Source organism: Pristiophorus japonicus, chromosome 1 (genome assembly GCF_044704955.1).
Source record: "Pristiophorus japonicus isolate sPriJap1 chromosome 1, sPriJap1.hap1, whole genome shotgun sequence".
Classification (NCBI taxonomy): Eukaryota; Metazoa; Chordata; class Chondrichthyes; family Pristiophoridae; genus Pristiophorus; species Pristiophorus japonicus.
The window spans coordinates 39,019,563-39,040,199 of NC_091977.1; positions in this window are offsets into that span (position 1 = coordinate 39,019,563).

The window sequence follows — 20,637 nt, forward strand, 5'->3', positions numbered from 1 at the left end:
TCCTGCTTTCTCTCCATATCCCTTGATCCCTTTAGCCATAAGGGCCATATCTAAGTCCCTCTTGAATATATCCAGCGAACTGGATTCCACAACTTTCTGTGGTAGCGAATTCCACAGGTTCACCACTCTTTGGGTGAAAAGGTTTCTCCTCATCTTGGTCCTATATGGCTTACCCCTTATCCTTCAACTGTGACCCCTGGTTCTGGACTTCCTCAACATCGGGAACATTTTTCCTGCATCTAACCTGTCCAGTCCCGTCAGAATTGTATATGTTTCCATGAGATCCCCTCTCATTTATTCTAAATTCCAGTGAGTATAAGCCTAGCCGATCCAGTCTTTATAAACGAAGGCATAAAATACAAAAGCAAGGCAGTTATACTTAGCCTTTAAAACACAGGTTAAGCCTCAGCTGGAGTATTATGTTTAATTCTGGGCACCACACTTTAGAAAGAAGGCCTTAGAGAGAGTGCAGAGGAGATTGACTAGAATGGTGCCAGGAATGAGGGACTTCAGTTACGTGTAGAGACTGGAGTTATTCTCGTTAGAGCAGAGATGGTTAAGAGAAGATTTAATAGAGGTGTTCAAAATCATGAAGAGTTTTGACAGTAAATAAGGAGAAACTGTTTCCAGTGGCAGGAGGGTTGGCAACCAGAGGACACAGATTTAAAATAATTGGCAAAAGAAGCAGAAGCGATATGAGGAAAAAACATTTTATGCAGTGAGTTTTTATGATCTGGAATGCATTTCCTGAAAGGATAGATGCAATAGTAACTATCGAAAGGGAATTGGATAAATACTTGAAGGAGAAAAACATTTCAGGGCTGTGGGGAAAGAGCACAGGAGTGGAGCTAATTGGATAGCTCTTTCAAAGGGCTGGCACAGGCATGAAGTACTGAATGGCCTCCTTCTGTGCTGTAGAAACACCTTTACCCAAAGAATGTGGAATGTGCTACCACAAGGAGAAGTTGAGGCGAATAGCAAATACATTTAAAGTTAAGTTATATGAGCATGAGGGAGAAAGGAATAGAAGGATAAGCTGAAAGGATTAGCTAAAATAGGGGTGGGAAGAGGCTCATGTGGAGTATAAATCGTGGCCTAGACCAGTTGGGCCAAACAGCCTGTTTCTGTGCTGTAAATTCTGAGAGATTTTGTTACCTTTTTAATTATTTGTTTAGCTGGCTCTCCAAGTCATTCCATGGCAGCTTTTAATACTGGACATTAATTCTGACTGGAAGTGCCTCCTGGTACTAAATTCAGTGACAGAAAATTTACGACCAATAAAAATTCTTTCCAAATAAGTCTACCGTAACGCCAGGGAAAGGAAGGAAGTTATAAATACAAAGCTGGAGAGCAAAAAATACACATTCAGAACAGAGTCAGGAGGGAGCTCAGGTTAGTAATTTCTGAATGCAGGTTTAACAACAGTGTGAAGCTTCAGAAAGCAAAATATAATGCCGTATAAAGCATGCAATTTTTGGTTCCTTTTGATGTGAAAATCTTGATGATCCTTTTGACTGTAAGCTGCTAGGGATTTGATGTAGATGCGCCATTTTATTCATTGCCCTATTACATGTCAGTTGCCAATGTGACATAACACAGAACTCTGCTGCTGGCTGCATATTGCTTTCTGGTCTTTGTATGCTGTCCAACAACTTCAGCAAAGTCCGAGGGAAGTTTAATCTTTTAATGTCTGCAACAAGCCAACCTTGCAGTCAATTATTGGCTAACACTAAAAAGTTTGAAAAGGAAGTTAAGAAATGTATTGTTTTACTGCAGGCTGTGTGAATGTAACGTACTGTCAGTTTGATGACTTTACTCCATAATTATCCTCCATTGATTTTTTTTTAAATTCGTAGCCAATCGTTCCAATTCTTTGTCAAATCACAAACGCCAGAGGTCACCTTGCACACATCAAGGATCACTCTGCGCCAATGCTCTTAGCCAAAAGGCCGAGAGCCACTGCACCGTTCCTGGAAGTACTGCAATACCAGGTTCGTGCCATGGAGGTGGATGGGTCAGGCCCCCCACACACCTCCGTGGAGGTGGATGGGTCAAGCCACCCCACCCACCTCCTATTTATTCTCCATTGATGCTGCACAAAATACAGCACCGTGACACACACACACTTGTGTGTAACCAGGCTATAAATTGAGCAAACTGTACTAGTCTAGTACACCTCCAAATGGACATGGTTACTAATACACAGTCATGTTAATCTTGGTTGGCTTTGGAGGGAGCAGCGTGCGGCGGCCCAGCCCTTAATCAGCACGGTCCCGGCCTGCAAGACCATCAGCAGGCCGGGACCATTGGAGGGAGCAATTTGCGGCGGCATACCACTGCAGGGAGCAGCGCGTGCTGGCTGCGAAGCCAGGTCGCTGATTGCAGTGCGGGCAGGCCCAGCAGGAGGGGCGAAGGAGCGGCAAGAGTTTGTAGATGGAAGTGACCGGGGCCCAGGAGAGGCGTGAGTTTGAGGCTCAGAAGAGGTGAGGGCGCAGGGGCAGCAGGGGCCATCCCACACTGTAATATGTGTGCGCACTCGGTCCGTGCAGCAGAGTTGGTCTCCAGTCGTCTTGTGTGATCCTTGTCACTGGACCACAACCTAGCTGTGTCAAGCCTGTGTGGTGGCTGGTGTGCAACGGCCACCACACATTAAAAAAACCCACGCACAGGCATCTTCCATCCTTCAAGATGTAGTTTGGGATCTGGAACGTTGAAACACCTGTGAACTCATCCCTTTTTGGCATGGAAGCAAGTCATCGTCGTTTCGCGGGGCTGCCGATGATGATGAATTGGGTATAATCAACAGTGAAACAGAAAAATATAGTAACGTTTTAGTGTCCACTGCTTCTATACTGTCTTTCAGATGAGATGTTGAACCGAGGCCCCATCTGCCCTCTCAAGTGGACGTAAAAGATCACATGGCTCTCTTTCGAAGAAGAGCAGGGGAGTTATCCCCAGTGTCCTGGCCAATATTTAACCCTCAATCAACGTAATAAAAACAGATTATCTGATCATTACTGTTATGTATGGAGAAAGAGTCAGACTGAACACTGTGAGCTCAAAGTAAAGTGTGAACTTAGTCTTTTATTGCAGGTCTCCAGAGTGCCTCTCCAACCTGTGAGGCCTCCTTAAATACCTGTGCTCCCAAGGGATTATGGGATCCCTTAGAACTCCAGGGGATGAGCCCTCTGGTGGCTGTACAGAGTAAATACAAGTTTACATATATAACAATAACCACATTGCTGTTTGTGGGAGCTTGCTGTGCGCAAATCTGCTGCCGCGTCTCCCACATTACAACAGTGACTACACTTAATTGGCTGTAAATCGGTTTGAGATGCCCGGTGGTCGTGAAAGGCGTTAGATAAATGCAAGTCTTTCTTTCTTTTATGACTGAGGCTCCATCTAAACGAGTTTCTCAAAGTCCTGACAATTGGCTGAGGTTTCCACTGCAGTTCCGGTGGAATTATGATGGTGGAGCAGGAGCAGGTTTGATGAAATTCCTGATTGGAATTTTCCACTCCAAGTGCCCGAAATTGGTGGACATACTGCTCGCGGACCGCCGACATAATACCCAAAATCGCGTAATTGATCAAAAAATACCAACATACTGCCCACATACCGCCCGGCGGGAAATTTGTCAGCGACACACCACCGAGTGGTATGCATACCATCCGCCCCTGCACACCACTGACATACCGCCCAAAATTGCTAAATTGATGACATATCACTGACATAACGCCAACCCTGCAGACCGCCCCGGAAAAGGTGATTTTAAGTCGATCTTCAGTCAGCGATATGCACCTTCACCTATGAAAACATTTTATTTGTCACCAGCCCCCCCCCCCCCCCAGTCTCGCCCATCCCCCAGTCTGTTCCCCGCCCTCCCTCCCCACCCACGTAGTGATCTCACCGCAAATAGCGATTTCACCCCAGGAGGCAATCTCCCCCCAAGAAGCGACCCCCCCCCCCCCACCACCTCCCACTTACCTGCACAGCGCTCTCAGGCCGGCAGTCTCTGTGGATTCTGGTCGGTGCCTCTCGGGGGGTGGAGCTTTGCAGCAGCATGTGCATGTGCACAACTTGAGAGCCGAAGATTCCCGAGTGAAAAGGATTCCCCACCGGCTGCACTCCGCTCCACCCACTGCACTCCACTCGGCATACCGCCAGGAAAAATCTGATCAAATTCACGCCCACTACACCCCAATTTTAATTGCTCCACTGCTATGCCTTCAGCTGCCGAAGCCCTAAGCCTTGGAATTCCCTCTCTCTCAAAGCTCTCTGTCTCGTTACTTCTCTCTCCTCTAAGTTGCTCTTTAAAACATATCTCTCATCAAACTTTTGCTTGCATGTCCTAATATCTCATTATGTGGCTTGGTGTCAAATTTTGTCTGATAACGCTCCTGTGAAGCGCCTCGCATTGTTTTTACTGTGGTAAAGGTGCCATAGAAATGTAAGTTGTTGTTGTGAAGGAATGACAAGATGGTCTCTGTTGAAATGTGTCTGCCAGCAATTTGGTTCACCTCCAAGCATTTCACAACCACTTGGAGCTGTAAGATCAAACATGACTTAAAAATGATGTTGGAGGGATTGCAGCTTTAAATAATAATTTTTTTAAATCCCAATTGCTAAAATAAATATTGCATATTTTTTGTTAGAATATTAGGAAATCACTCATTTTGCAGTCACTCTGACATGGACATTTTCTTGTTAGGATCAATTAAGCAAACATTAACTTGAAGCCATTTGCTGATCTTTTTTAAAAACATGCACGACATTCTCCGCGCCGTTATATGATCATTCAGGTCCATATATGATCAACGTTAAAGCACTTCATTTTTGATTCGTGTTGACAAAATAAGGATGCTCTCTGGAGATTTGAAGCTGCAGCCATTGCAGGGAAAGCTGTCGCAGTTGTTGCTCTGAGTTTATTCAGCTATCCAAGCTGCAATATTAAATGCTTTCTGTTCTATCATCTTAAATACGGTATACATGAGGAATTGATCAATGATAATCCCATGATATAATCTATCCTGTGGAGTGCATGTCCTATGGCATGTGGTAAGTCCTGGATGCTTCGCACAGCCTGGACAACCATGCGTGCAGGAGGTGTCTCCAGCTTCAACTACTCAAGCTCTGTGTTTTGGAGCGTGAGCAGCGGCTGGAGTCACTACGGTGTATCCGCGAGGCTGAGAGCTACGTGGATAGCACGCTTCAGGAGGTGGTCATCCCGCAGCTTAAAAGCAAGCAGGCAGAGGGGAAGTGGGTGAATACCAGATGGAGGAAGAACATTAGGCAGGTAGTGCAGGAGTCTCCCCCACCCCCGACTCCCCCGAGTCCATCTCGCTTTCCAACCGATATTCTCTTTTGTGCACCGGTGAAGGAGATGGTGCATCTGGGGAGTGCAGCCAGAGCCAAGTCCAAGGCACCACAGGTGGCTCAGCTGCACAGGGGGGAGGAACAAAGAATAAAAGAGCTAAAGTGGTCGGGGATTCAATAGTTAGGGGAATAGAGAGGCGTTTCTGTGGCCGCAGACATAACTCTAGGATGGTATGATGCCTCCTTGGTGCCAGGGTCAAGGATGTCACAGAGCGGACGTAGGGCATTCTGGGGGGAGAGGGTGAACAGAGACAGGTCTTGGCCCATATTGGGACAAATTACTTGGGTCAAAAGTCCTGCAGGCAGAATTTAGGGAGCTATGAGAAAAATTAAAGGGTTGGACCTCAAAGGTAGTAATCTCCGGGTTATAACCGTTGCTACGTGCTAATGAGTACTAGAACAGGAGGATAGAGAGGATGGAGAGTTTGTGCAGCAGGGAGGGCTTTAAATTCCTGAGGCTTTGGGGGACATAGGAACTATACAAATCAGACAGGTTGCACCTCAACAGCGCCAGGACCAATATCCTCGCAGAAAGTTTTGCTTGTGCTATTGGGGAAAATTTAAGCTAGCTTGGCAGGGGGATGTGGGAACCTGAGACCTAATTCAATAGGGAAGGAAGTAAAGCTGAAATTGCAAGGCAAGAATTTAGAAAGTGAATTTGTAAGACAGAGGAAACAAAGGTTAGTAAGTAGTAATCAAGGACGTATTCCTGTGATAAATGTTATATACTTCAATGCAAGGAGTATAGTGAATAAGGTGAATGAGCTGAGAGCACAGGTAGACACTTGGGAGTATGACATTATAGCCATTACAGAGACATGGCTGAAAGAGGGGCAGGTTTGGCAGATCAATATTCCTGGTGACAGGATTTTTAGACAGGACAGAGAGAGGGGGTAAAAAGGCTGGGGGGCGGGGCGGGGCGGGGGTGGTGGGCTCGCGGTATTGATTAAAGAAACTATTACAGCTGTGAGGAGGGATATGTTAGAGGGATCATCAAATGAGGCCATATGGGTCGAACTGAAAAATAAAAAAGGGGCGATCATCCTGCTGGACGTGTATTATAGACCCCCCCGCCCCCCCCCCCCCCCCCACAAACAGTGGGAGGGAGATGGAAGAGCAAACATTTCTGTGAATCCAAAAACCATAGGGCAGTAATAGGGGATTTCAACTATCCTAATATTGATTGGGACAAATATAGTGTGAAGGGTGTAGAGGGTACAAAATTCCTAAAATGCATTCACTTTTTTAGTCAGTAGGTAACATGCCCAACACGAGAGGGGGTGGTTCTGGATTTAGTTTTGGGGAATGAAGCTGGGCAGGTGGTAGGGGTATCAATGGGAGTGCACTTGGGTGCCAGTGACCATAATTCTGTTAGATTCAAGGTAGTCATGGATAAGGACAAGGATAGACCAGGAATAAAAGTACCAAATTGGGTAAAAGCTAACTTTGCTAAATTGAGAAGTGATTTGGCCACAGTAGACTGGAACCAGCGACTTAAAAGTAAATCAGTGTCGGAACAGTGGGAGGCAAACAAGGAGGAGATCCGGAGGGCTCAGGCCAAACGTGTGCCCTTAAAGAAAAAGGGTGAGAATAACAATTCTAGAGTCCCCTGGATGTATAGGGACTTACAGGGGAGGATAAAGAAAAAAAGTGAAGCTTATTTCATATATCGATGGCTAAATACTTTAGAATCTCTGGAGGCATATAGAAAGTTCAGAGGTGAAATTAAAAAGGATATTAGGAATGCTAAGAGAGAGCATGAAAAATTCTTGGCAAGTAAAATCAAGGAAAACCCAAAGATGTTCTATAAATATATTAAGAGGATAACCAAAGAAAGGGTAGGGCCTATTAGAGACCATGAGGGCAATCTGTGTGTGGAGGCTGAAGATGTAGGCATGGTTCTTAATGAATACTTTGCTCTGTTTTCACAAAGGAAAGGGGCGATGCAGACACTGATATTGAGGATATTGTGAAATTCTGGATGAAATAGACATAGTGAGAGAGGAGGTATTAGGGGGTTTGGCAGCCTTGAAAGTAGATAAGTCCCCAGGCCCGGATGAAATGCATCCCAGGCTGTTGAGTGGAGCAAGAGAGGAAATAGCAGAGGCCTTGACCATCATTTTCCAGTCCTCTTTGGAATCAGCCATGGTGCTGGAGGACTGCTAATAATGTACCCTTGTTTAAGAAGGGAGAACGTGATAGGCCGAGTAATTACTGGCCTGTCAGCCTAACCTCAGTGGTGGGAAATTTATTGGAAGAAAAACTGAAGGACAGGATAAATCTACATTTAGAAAGGCAAGGATTAATCCGGGACAGTCAGCACGGATTTGTTAAGGGAAGATCGTGTTTGACTAACTTGATTGAATTTTTAAAGGTGGTAACCAGGAGGGCTGATGAGGGTAGTGCATACGACATATTGTAAATGGACTTTAGCAAAGCTTTTGATGAGGTCCTGTAAGTGGTTTTTCCCCTGGTGGTTTCGAATCACCCCTCTTACGACAGTTCTAGACACCGGAATTATAGTCGTGAACAGTAATATATAGTCATAGACATAGAAACATAGAAAATAGGTGCAGGAGTAGGCCATTCGGCCCTTCGAGCCGGCACCACCATTCAATAAGATCATGGCTGATCATTCAACTCAGTACCCCTTTCCTGCTTTCTCTCCATACCCCTTGATCCCTTTAGCAGTAAGGGCCAATTCTAACTCCCTCTTGAATATATCCAATGAACTGGCATCTACAACTCTCTGCGATAGGGAATTCCACAGGTTAACAATTCTCTGAGTGAAGAAGTTTCTCCTCATCTCAGTCCTAAATAGCTTACCCCTTATCCTTAGATTATGTCCCCTGGTTCTGGACTTCCCCAACATCGGGAACATTCTTCCTGCATCTAACCTGTCCAGTCCCGTCAGAATTTTATATGTTTCTATGAGATCCCCTCTCATCCTTCTAAATTCCAGTGAATACAGGCCCAGTCGATCCAGTCTCTCCTCATATGTCAGTCCTGCCATCCCAGGAATCAGTCTGGTGAACCTTCGTTGCACTCCCTCAATAGCAAGAACATCCTTCCTCAGATTAGGAGACCAAAACTGAACACAATATTCCAGGTGAGGTCTCACTAAGGCCCTGTACAACTGCAGTCAGACCTCCCTGCTCCTATATTCAAATCCCCTAGCTATGAAGGCCAACATACGATTTGCCTTCTTCACCGCTTGCTGTACCTGCATGCCAACTTTCAATGACTGATGTACCATGACACCCAGGTCTCGTTGCACCTCCCCTTTTCCTAATCTGCCGCCATTCAGATAATATTCTGCCTTCATGTTTTTGCCACCAAATCGAATAACCTCACATTTATCCACATTATACTGAATCTGCAATGCTTTTGCCCACTCACCTAATCTGTCCAAGTCACCCTACAGCCTCTGAGCGTCCTCCTCACAGCTCACACCGCCACCCAGTTTAGTGTCATCTGCAAACTTAGAGATATTACACTCAATTCCTTCATCTAAATCATTAATGTATATTGTAAATATCTGGGGTCCCAGCACTGAGCCCTGCGGCACCTCATTCTGAAAAGGACCCGTTTATCCCGATTCTCTGCTTCCTGTCTGCCAACCAGTTCTCTATTCACGTCAGTACATTACCCCCAATACCATGTGCTTTAATTTTGCACAACAATCTCTTGTGTGGGACCTTGTCAAAAGCCTTTTGAAAATCAAATACACCACATCCACTGGTTCTCCCTTGTCCACTCTACTAGTTACTTCCTCAAAAAATTCTAGAATATTTGTCAAGCATGATTTCCCTTTCATAAATCCATGCTGACTTGGACCGATCCTGTCACTGCCTGCCCAATGTGCTGCTATTTCATATTTAATAATTGAATCCAACATTTTTCCCCCTACTGATGTCAGGCTAACCGGTCTATAATTACCCATTTTCTCTCTCCCTCCTTTCTTAAAAAGTGGTGTTACATTAGCTACCCTCCAGTCCATAGGAACGATAGACTGTTGGAAAATGATCACCAATGCATCCATTATTTCTAGGGCTACTTCCTTAAGTACTCTGGGATGCAAACTATCAGGCCCCGGGGATGTATCGGCCTTCAATCCCATCAATTTCCCTAACACAATTTCCCGCCTAATAAGGATTTCCTTCAATTCCTCCTTCTCACTAGATGCTCGGTCCCCTAGGATTTCCGGAAGGTTATTCGTGTCTTCCTTCGTGAAGACAGAACCAAATTATTTGTTTAATTGGTTTGCCATTTCTTTGTTCCCCATTATAAATTCACCTGAATCTGACTGCAAGGGACCTACGTTTGTCTCCACTAATCTTTTCGGTTTCCACCGTCACAATGTTTTTATTCAAGTTAAAGCACACACCTGCACCTCGTAAAAACACACCCTGGTAGTGTAATTCAAACAAACACAGTACAGTACACGCCCTGGCCCATCTAAACAGGCCCCTAATGCACAGTACCCACATCTGAAACACCCCTGCTTGGATTCAAAATTGCATCACTGAAATCGGTACAGCACAATGTGCATACACTTATGATCCTTGCAAAAACCTCCCCACTAAAACCCTCAGACTTAGTTGGGACACGACACTCTTTCACACTATGCATTGGTCTTAAAGATGTGTGGGCTGGGATAAATGCTCACCAATTACCCCTCTAGCTTACTCGCTGCTTCTCCCGATGAGGCGTATCTTCTGGGTCGTCAAGTCCAGTCTCAAGATCAGCTTCCCAGTCGAAGTAGCAAGGCTCGCTGGTGTTTCTTCTCTCCATCCCAGATAGGGTGGTCAGTCCTTCTGCGTTGAATGAAACAAGCAGGCATAGAAGAGGGGAGAGAGAGAGAGATGGCTGCAACTGCCGGCTCTTATACTTGCAAAAATGCTTCTTCTCGCGCCAAAAGTCTTACTGTCCTTCCTTTGAGGCATACCAAAAGAAAAATCAAGTCTCTGGCCTGTTCCTTTGTCAACTGGGCTCTACCTCTATGTGTGGCTCTGATGAGTCTGTGCTCGAATAGCTTTCCTATGTCTTTCGATGGCCTGAAACCCCGGCCACTTTACTTCCCATTCCATGACAAAAAGTGTCCATCAACCATGATGTTCCTGCTTTCAACCATTTACCCATTCCTGCCCAGCTGATGTGTATTGCAGTGGGACATGTTTGGACCTGCCCCACATCAGTGCTGCTTGCTCTCTGCAGTAACAGAAAATGTGTCCAAGCAATGTCCACAAAGTTTACGCCGATGTTTTCGTCGAATTCTTTGAGTCCCACATGGCAGATTGGTTATGAAGGTGAAAGCCCATGTCCAGGGCAAAGTGGCAAGTTGGATCCAAAATTGGCTTAGAGGTAGGAAGCAAAGGGGAAGGATTGATGGATGTTTTTATGACTGGAAGGATGTTTCCAGTGGGGTTCCGCAGGGCTCAATAGTTAGTCCTTGCTTTTTGTGGTATACATTAATGATTTAGATTTGAATACAGGGGGTATGATTAAAAAGTTTGCAGATGACACTAAAATTGGCTGTATGGTTAATAATGAAGAGGAAAATCATGAACTGCAGGAGGATATCAATCTTCTGGTCAGGTGGGCAGAACAGTGGCAAATGGAACTTAATTTGGAGAAGTGTGAGATAATGCACTTGGAGAGGGCTAATAAGGAAAGGATATACACATTAAATAGTAGGCCACTTAGAAGTGAAGATGAACAAAGGAACCTTGGCATGCTTGTCCACAGATCCCTGAAAGTAGCAGGCCAGGTGGATAAGGTGGTTAAGAAGGCATACGGAATGCTTGCCTTTATTGGCCGAGGCATAGATTGTAAGAGCAGGGAGCTTATGCTTAAATCGTATAATACTCTGGTTGGGTCACAGCTGGACTAATGCATGCAGTTCTGGTCACTATTATAGGAAGGACATGATTGCACTGGAGAGGGTGCAGAGGAGATTTACGAGGATGCTACCTGGAATGGAGAACCTTGGCTATGAGGACAGATTGAATAGGCTGGGTTTGTTCCCCTTGGAGCAGAGGAGGCTGACGGGAGACCTCATTGAGGTGTATAACATTTTGAGGGACCTGGATATAGTGGATAGCAAGAGCCTATTTCTCTTGGTGGAGGGGTCAATTACGAGGGGCCATAGGTTCAAGGTGGTTCGTGGAAGGTTTAGAGGGGATTTGTGGGGAAGCTTCTTCATGCAGAGGTTTATGGGGGTCTGGAACTCGCTGCCTGAAAGGGTGGTGGAGGCAGAAACCCTCACCATATTTAAAAGGTGCTTGGATGTGCACTTGAAGTGTTGTAACCTGCAGGGTTACGGAGCTAGAGCTGGTAAGTGGGATTAGACTGGATAACCTCTTGTTGATTGGTGCAGACACGATGGTACGTACTTCAGGGAATCTAATACGGCCAGAGTGATCTCCTGGACTAGTTTCGATCCCCTGGATGGGTTGGAGTGGAATTTTTCCAGATATTTTTTTCCCCAATTGTCAAGGTTTTTATCTTTTTTTTTGCCTCTCCCAGGAGATCGCATGGCTCCGGATGGGGTGGAGTGTAAAATATTGCGATACATGGGGTAGCGCAGTTGTGTGGGGCACACTGGTTGGGTCGGATGCTCTTTACCTGTCCACCATTGTTCATTATTCATAGGTTTATATGTAACCTTCAGGGCTGCTGTCCAAGGGCCGTGTGGCTGTTTGTCGGCCGGCGCGGACATGATGGGCCTAAATGGCCTCCTTCTGCGCTGTAAATTTCTATGTTTCTATAAGCAACAAAGCACCTGGTGAGCTATGCTGAGGTTGCTGATGGTTTGCTTCATACAACAACAACTTGCATTTATATCTTCTTCGGCAGTCCCTCGGAGTCGAGGATGACTTGTATCCTCACTAATGAGTTCTCAGGTGAGTGATGAGACCAATTCAGGACCTACAGCTCCCGGCAAATAGACTCTAGATGTTCTGCGCCTTCTTGGATGCTTCGCCTCCAGTTTGAGCGGTCTTGGGCCAGGGTTTCACAGGTGTCGGTGCCGGGATGTTGAACTTTTTCCAGGAGCCTTTGAAGGTGTTCTTGAAGCGTTTCCTCTGCCCACCTGGGGCTTGCTTGCCGTATCGGAGCTCTAAGCAGAGTATTTGTTTTGGGAGCCCAGTATCGGGCATGCGGGCGATGTGGCCCGTCCATCGGAGCTGATCAAGTGTGGTCAATGCCTCGATGCTAGGGATGTTGGCATGAGCGAGGTGCATATATATAGCACCTTTACTACATTAAAACATCCCTCAGCACTTCACAGCAGCGTTATCAAACAAGATTACACTGAGCCACACAATCATACGCCATGATTATATTTAGGCTGGAAGAAGGATGTTGAGGTTGAATACTTTCTTACATTTTTAATTGGTTTGATCACGTTATTTTAACACAATCACAATGATAGTCAACAGAACCTGGTAATTAGCTCACATCGATGTGAATACTATGTCAATTTTCCAAGTACAAAGTACTGCTGTGCTATAGCACCTCATGGACCAGTGCTGTGGTATTGAGAAGATTTTCAACTGTGTTTATAAGCATAAATGAGGATGGCTGAAACCGGGAAATGATTGCCCAGATTTTGCTGAATAAATAGCTGAATGGCGCAGGCTGTTAATAAAAAAAATCGTCCAGCAACTTGTGGTGAGCAAGAGAGAGCCTGTTGAATTGGGAATCGCCACAAGGGCTGATTTGCGCCACTCCACAGTTAGCCTCGCGAAAACCGCATCTGTAAGTCATTTTTACCGGCATGATTAATTGTTAATGGCTGCCAATCAACCTCTTTGGCCCAGAAAGTGAACCATTAAAAGTCTGGCATCTCATTCCTTCAGGTTGGGAATTGTTGGAGATTTTAAAAGTGTCAAATTTAAAATGTGTTTTACATTATTTTTCTTCTTTTTCCTTTCAGTCTCTTTTTTTTCTCACAATCCAATCTCTCTTCCCCTCGCTTTATCTGATTTGACATTAAATTCACATACGCTAATTCATCCTCCTTCTCAGTCTATTTCTCAATCCTTAGATGCTTCACCAAGGTCCCAGAACCTCTGCTGCTCGCTGCATCGTTATCAGCTCACACTTCCAGCGACAGGCAACTCTCGATTATCCGTACACGGATCTAATAGAGAACTCGCTGCAACGGCACTGTGATTCTGTCTTGTGTGCAGCTGCACATGACCATTAAACCCACCCTACACACAGTCCTGCGCTGACACGCAGCATTATCACTACACACAGAGGAAGGGCTTTATTTTATAATAAAGTTTAATGCTTTCTCGACCTTAAAGGAATCCTTGTTGAGCAACATTTGTACTTATTGAGCTTGTGCGCTAAGCATGGATCCAACCAGTAATGAAATATGATTAGGGATGGCACGCAGTTCGGGAGTCAAGCCTATGCACACGGGTCCCTTCCTAATCCCGATTTATATATTTATAAAACTTCCAATCAAACTCTTCAATCAAATTAACTCGGACCTGGACAGTCTGTCCACTCATACTGTGACCCATCCTCACATATCACTGAGGGTGCCGCCCGGCCTCGGGGGTCAGTAAAGCCGAGTCTCATTCGACCTCCAGTGATTGAAGCCTTCAGACTGGGCATTTTAAGAAAAAGTAGACACAGTATAACATGGGTCTCTTCACTTTATATTAAAATGAATAGGTGGACAATCCCATCCTGGAGTGCACAGAAACAGAAAAGCATCAAAGTATAAATTTGGGACCCACATATTCTCGGCAAGTACGTGCACTCGCCCGAGCGGCAAAATCGTTTACCCGAAATAGCCCGATCCCCGAGGGCCTCGGAAAATCGAGAGTTGCCTGTACTTCGGTAACATTTTGATGAAGCCTAAATCGGCACAAAAAAGTCTTAACTAACAGGACTTGCCATGCGATGCCCTGCTCCAGCAGAATCTGGGCCATTATTTAATGCTGTTCCACTGTTGAGGAAGTGTAGGGAATGTAAAACTAATGTGCAAGTTTGAGAGACACAGAGAATGAGAGAAGAAAAATTATCTGTGGTGCTTCAAAATGATCATTAATTTCAAAAACTATGAAGTCAAGGACCTGTGGAGTAAATTGTAATGTTCCAGTACTCCCATTGCCACAAGGAGGAGCTGTGTATACTGAGAGCCTCTTGTGGAGTAAAATCTAGCACTTGCAAATTTACAATGAAAGTTGAATCCTTCAGAAAGGCTGAAGATTTTAACATTTTAATACTTTGGATTAGACTGCCTGGAAACATTTCTACCTGCATATGATACAGGGGTAATATTTACATAATGGTACTGATAATGCATGTTGAGCACTGTTCAGACACTGCTTGCGACAAATGGGATTTACCTTGTTGGAAGGCAAGCCTCGATATCGGGATGTTTTTGGGGATATTCTGAGGTTTTCTGGAAATTGTTCCTTTGCACCAGCGGAACAATGTCTTTCTGGTGCTGCAATTTTTTTTTTAAAGCTGGAGCAAGGCCAGGAACAGGCAGGGAAGTGGACCTGAGGCCATGATTGCATTAAGTGGTGGAGCAGGCTCGAGGGGCAAAATGGCCTCCTCCTGCTCCTATTTCTTATGTTCTTATGTTCTTATGAACTGCCAGTGCCTGAGCCACCGGACACTCTTAAAGGTGTAACTCCTTGCCTTTGTGTCTGACTTTGTTCCTTGTTTGGTGTTCTGCCAGTTCATTTGAAAGTCTTGGAAACATCCAAAGGCCTTGGCTCGCCAAACGACTCTTTGAGCGGCACAATTCCCCTAACTTGTATCGCTAATCATTAGTGTAATGCAGGCCGATACAAACACTTGAAAGTACTGAAATCTTCCTATCTGGGAGGCTGCCCTGCTAAATGTCGAGATTGCATTGTCCTGATCTGCCATCTTTTTTTTTCAAAATATACTTTATTCATATAAAAATTTGCACAATACATTGGAAGGCAGTTCAGTACATATGGATGCGGTCAGCAATTCCATACAATGCATTTGGATGCTAACGGCAGTTCCATTCAATAGATTTGCTTGCTTTACATTTCGAAGTACATTTCAGTCCTGATCTGCCACCTATTTACAAATAGTTGTGACTGCATTTTGCTGCGAACAAAAACAAAATGGATATGACCTTCACTGAAGGGAATACCATGTCTCTACACTAGGGTGACCATATTTTCTAAACCGAATCCGGGGACACACACAATGGGAGTACAGCAAGGGAGAGAATGCAGGTTGCCCAGCGCAGCAAGGCAAACATTTTGGGGCAGCCTCTATTTTAAACAGCTGCTCATGCACACGACAAATGCCAAACAAATGTGCCTATAATTACCGCAGATGTGATGTCACACTATTGAAGCACACTCATACACCGTTTATAAATAATACAATGACATTGTTCAGTCCATTGACCTGAAAGGTTTGATATGCATATATTCCAAAGATATGGCTCGAGTCTACGAGTCTCATGAACCGGAGACTCTTCCGGGAGACAATGTTTGCCCGTGACACAGTACCTCACCCGAGGACTGTGTACGGAAAGCAGGGACGCATGTTCACCTATTCTACACTGGGAATTGTTGGACTTTTTTTAGATCAATCGCTGGAATGTGCTTTCTAAACAAGTCTTTTCTGCGACAACAGGCAGTGCATATCTAGCATATAGATGCACTTTTAAGCCTCTGTGCAGGAAAACCAGTCCTTTCTTGACCTTTGCGCTCCCAGTGAAGCAGTATCCTCTGTGCAAACTTCACTTCACAAATGCCCTGTGCTATAAACGTACCAGAAGCACAATTCCAGTTACACAAGGATCGATAAATTGGTGCAGTATTAGTTAGCTGCCACCAGATGTCTTTGTAACACTTTGAGAGTCTCCTAAGTGCTAATGTCGATGTCTAGCATGATACAGTCTCCAGGAATGTTTTGAGGGGGTCAGAGGAACTCATGAACTGCAAGATCAAAGCACAAGCAATTTATAAACATCGTTCCAGCCCTTCAAGCACACTCTAAAAAATGTTTTATAGAGCAACATTACCGTTAAGGCACACATTAATTGCCTTGAGCATCCTTGATCAAATCATGAGTTGAACAAAAATTGTATTGTATCACGTGATTGGCACATTCTGTGATATCAGGATTTATTTCATTGCATGTCACAGAAGAATGGCCTGGAAATTCCGGCCTCCCCGAGTCCGCACGTAGTTTCTACAGACCCGGGAAGGCATCGGAAAAGCTGGTTTTCAGCGCATAATGTGCATGCATTGAAAACCGGCTTTTCCGATTTGTCAAGCTGGAGCTTGACAGATGATCCGCATCTCGGGAGCGAGGACATTTGCTTGGGCAAGATTGTAGGATTTACCCATATCTTGCCCAGCAAATGTCCTCAGAATTCTTGCGCCTGAAAAAGCAAGCGCATAGCGCATAATATAATTAAATTAAAATAAATAAACGCATTTTATTGTTAAAAACTCTGCCCACTAAGGTAAGTTTATTTTTAACTCAAATTACAAAACGTTAAAAAAATTGGAAAAAATACTGTTTTTTTTCTAAGGCATTTATTAACTTTAATTTCAATTAATTTTAATTGAGGTCTGTTTTTTATTTTTTATTAGTGTGTTTGTTTTTTTTCCCATTAATAGAAATGAGAACTCATAGATATGGAATTCTCATTGCTATTAATGGGAAAGCTGTGGAATACAGTACCTGATTGGCTGAGCAGTCATACGTGACTGCATCTTCTGCATGGGAACCCTCCGGACGGGAGCGCACTTCGCAGCGCGGAAAGAGAAGGCCTCCCAACGGAATCGCAGGCGACTCCTGGACCACCAGGTAAGTTCGTACAAATGTTTCAGGTCGGAGGCAATTACCCGCGGGAAGCCTCCGACCGTAATTTCAGCCCCATTGTTCTAGCTTGTGTGCCTGCTGACATTTAAATGTAGTAATATAAGAACTGAATTTAATTTCACACAGGTTGAATTGAGCATTAATGGTTTATTTGCACTGAATTAGCTCTGACTTTTTTTTAAACTCCAAATATCCTGCAACACATCAAGTGGCAGTATGGTATTTTGAACCAACTTGCTCCAGATTGTCCTCTTATTAATGACCATTATTTTTTTCTGCAATCTTAATTTCTTCAAGATTATTAGGAAAAAGCAGGAGATTCTTCTGGGTATTATCTATTGCCTCATGATGTGCACATCAACTGCCTTCCCGCTGAACATCAATTGCCATGTGATCTTATAGTTACCTAGGTAACCCCTCATAGAGTAAACCGTTATGCTTTAATCTTTTTAACGCAAAAAAACATCCCTGGTAAAAGTTGATGTGTGGTTTTGATCAGATACACTGCCAGTATGTCGGTCTTGCACACTTGCAAGTTCACGAGCTGATGCGTCACGTTCAGGGCTTTATTTTCCAGAGCAGCGCGGACTCCAATCATGCATTTCTGCTTCATCTGTGCTTCAGATGATCTCGCTGATGAACTGCAATCCTCACCCAGTGATCTTGAGAATTAGAATACAGGTTAACACCTGATTTTTGTATTGGGTTTGTGCCCATAATAGTGCAAATTTGGTGTGCAATTCTGAGTATTGACCTATTGCAGATTCATCGAATGATACAGCACAGAAGGAGGCTATTCGGCTCATCACGCCCGTACCAGATCTTTAAAAGAGCAATCCAATTAGTCCCACTCCCCTGCTCTTTCCCGTAGCCGTGCATTTTGTTTTCCTTTTCAAGTATTAATCCAATTTCCTTTTGAAAGTTAGTATTGAATCTGGTTCTTTCCAGCTTTCAGGCAGTGTATTTCAGATCATCACAACTTGCTGCATATAAACAAAAACTCATCTCGCTCTTTTGTCAATTACCGTAAAAAATTTGTCTCACTTTTCAGAACGTTGTGGGTTCATGTCCCACATCAGGAGCACAAAAATCTAGTCTGACACTCTAGTGTAGTACCGAGGGAGTGCTGCACTGTTGGAGGTGCCGTCTTTCAGATGAGACGTTAAACCGAGGCCTCATCTGCTTTCTCAGGTGGACGTAAAAGATCCCATGGCACTATTTTGAGGAAGAGCAGGGGAGTTATCTCCACGGTCCTGGCCAATATTTATTCCTCAATCAACATCAATAAAACAGATTATCTGGTCATTATCATATTGTTGTTTGTGGGAGCTTGTTTGTGCGCAAATTGGCTGCCTCGTTTCCTACATTACAACAGTGACTACACTCCAAAAGTTCTTCATTGGCTGTAAAGCATTTTGGGACATCATCATCATAGACAGTCCCTTGGAATCGAGGAAGTCTTGCTTCCACTCTTAGCATGAGTTCTTAGGTGGCTGTATAAACCAATACGAGAACCATAGTCTGTTTCACAGGTGGGACAAACAGTCGTCGAGGGAAGGGGTAGATGGGACTGGTTTGCTGCACGCTCTTTCCGCTGCCTGCACTGGATTTCTGCATGCTCTCGGCGACGAGACTCGAGATGCTCAGCGCCCTCCCGGATGCACTTACTCCACTTTGGGCGGTCTTTGGCCAGGGACTCCCAGGTGTCAATGGGGATGTTGCACTTTATCAGGGAGGCTTTGAGGGTGTTCTTGTATGTTTCTGCTGCCCTCCTTTGGTTTGTTTGCCGTGAAGGAGTTCCGAGTAGAGCGCTTGCTTTGGGAGTCTCATGGCATGCAAACTGTGTGGCCTGCCCAGCAGAGCCGATCAAGTGTGGTCAGTGCTTCATTGCTGGAGATGTTGACCTTGTCGAGGACGCTAACGTTGAAGCATCTGTCCTCCCAGGGGATTTGTAGGATCTTGCAGAGACATCGTTGGTGGTATTTCTCCAGCAACTTGAGGGTCCATGTTTCTGAGCCATACAGGAGGGCGGGTATTACGACAGCCCTGTAGACCATGAGCTTAATGGCAGTTTTGAAGGCCTGGTCTTCAAACACTATTTTCCTCAGGCAGCCAAAGGCTGCACTGGTGCACTGGAGGCGATGTTGGATCTCGTCGTCAATGCCTGCTCTTGTTGATAGGACGCTCTTGAGATAAGGGAAGTGGTTCACGTTGTCCAGGGCCGCGCCGTGGATCTTGATGACTGTGGGGTAGTGCTGTGAGGCGAGGACAGGCTGGTGGAGGACCTTTGTCTTACTGATGTTTAGCATAAGGCCCATGCTTTCGCTCGCCTCAGTAAATACGTCGACTATGTCCTCAAGTTCAGCCTCTGTATGTACGCAGATGCAGGCGTCGTCCGTGTACTGTAGCTCGACGACAGAGTTTGGGATGGTCTTGGACCTGGCCTGGAGATGGCAAAGGTTGAATGGGTTCCCACTGGTTCTGTAGTTTAGTTCCACTCCAGCGGGGAGCTTGTCGACTGTGAGGTGGAGCATGGCAGCGAGGAAGATTGAGAAGAGAGTTGGGGTGATGCTTGACCCCGATCCGAACATGGATTGGGTCTGTGATGGATTCGTTAGTAAGGATCACGGCCTGCATGTCTTCGTGGAGCAGGCGGAGGATGGTGACGAACTTTTGGGGCCATCTAAAATGGAGGAGGACGCTCCATAGACCCTCGTGGGACATACTGAGGTCGTGAAAGGCACTATATAAATGCAAGTCCTTCAGTCCTTCTGACTTTTAAAAAAATCTCTTTTTCCCCTTTCCCCAGATATAATGTCATGTTGTCTCCAGTTGACACAATGCCCCAGAATCAAAGCAACGCCACGATGTGTCTTACGACGTCCTATAGCTGGGTATATGAAACCGACCTTTCAAGCCAATAGCGACTGCACAGATGCACAGGCAATGCATAAAGCAGCACAAATACATGTGCATGTGTAACCCATCTATCACCTGTGCTTGAGTTTTGGAAGGACATTGAAGCCTGTCAGTAGTATAATCAGTCTTGTGTGACTGAGGGAAGATTGATGAAATAAACTTTACTAACACTGGTTAGTTTAGTACAAACAAGCATAACTGGGTTCTAATGGGCAGCTTAAATACATTTATCCGTGTTCGTTCTGCAGGTATAACATCAGGACAAGCAATTAAGTGATGTAAATCAGACATTGGGATTTCCAGAAAAAATTGAATTAAAATAAATCATCATATTATTTGTCTGGATCGTAAGAAATATCTATATCCCGAAACCTCTGTGTGCCTTCTTTTAATTAGTGGAATTATTGTAATGCAAATGAGACACCGATGGGAGAAGGAGATGGTACCTTAACTGATATCCTAAATCTAATATCTCAAAGAGAGATTAAA